At 43.2% G+C, this 987-nt stretch overlaps 1 pseudogene; it reads left to right on the forward strand.

Annotated features, from left to right (window-relative positions):
- The window catches only part of LOC109387712 (zinc finger protein DZIP1-like), a 99,710-nt pseudogene that overhangs the window by 94,287 nt on the left and 4,436 nt on the right, over positions 1–987 (forward strand).

The raw sequence follows: 987 nt of genomic DNA on the forward strand, positions 1-987 counted from the left end.
GAGCCAGAAGCTCCTCACCAGGCCGGCTGGGAGGGCAGGTTACTCAAGAAGGGTGTACACGCCCGAAAAAGATGACCTCCACTTCGCGGATGATGATGATGGGCGGAAGCCAGCTATTACGGGAGGCGTTTCTGTGACAAGGTCTTTTTGAGGCAAGCTTTACTATAGTCACAATCAGCCCCGCCACCCTGCAGATTCTCACACTGAGTGTTAAGAAAATGGCGCATACTGATAAGCTCCAGAATGCAGAAAACAAGAGGGAGAATTTCTGAAGTTGACAGATGGAAGGAAGACGAAATGGAGAAACTAGATGAAATGGAAATAGTGAAGGAAATGTTTCTGAAGGAGTTTAAAGAATTAACTTCCAAGAATTCGGCATTAGAAAATCAATTGTCAGGAATCCGGAAGTTCAATGCAGGCACACTAAAAGATACATGTGAGTTTAAAGAAGAATGTTCTCAGTATCCCCAGGATTTCCAAAATGTGATGCAAGTTCTTGATAGTCAGGAAAGCAAGTGGACAGCTTTAATTCAAGCTCATCATCGAAATACAAGAAAGAGAAGGGTCGGCTCCTGTCACATACAGAGACACTTTGAACCTCAATGATTGACAATCTAAATGCAAGTAACATTTTCTCCCAGAAAGAGATAGAAGAGCTAAAGCAGAGACTTCAGGAACAAAATGAACTGACTGTCACTCAGAGACAATAGACTGAAGAGTTTACCAGTAAACCATTAACTAGTGTAATTGAACCCAAAGGAAACCCGGTAACCTGGCCAACCTGTGAATGGCCAGCTGTACCTATGGATGCCCCAGCCTCACATACTGTGGATGCGAAGTCAAGTCTAACAATGGCACAGGGAAGGGGAAACGAACAGAAATTAAATAACAACAAGATCTTTTTTTTTTTTTAAAGATTTTATTGGGAAATTGGGGGAATGGGAACATTGCTGGGAGTTGGGGGAAGGGGAACAGACAAGTTGCTCT

Source organism: Hipposideros armiger, unplaced genomic scaffold, assembly GCF_001890085.2.
Source record: "Hipposideros armiger isolate ML-2016 unplaced genomic scaffold, ASM189008v1 scaffold_167, whole genome shotgun sequence".
Classification (NCBI taxonomy): Eukaryota; Metazoa; Chordata; class Mammalia; order Chiroptera; family Hipposideridae; genus Hipposideros; species Hipposideros armiger.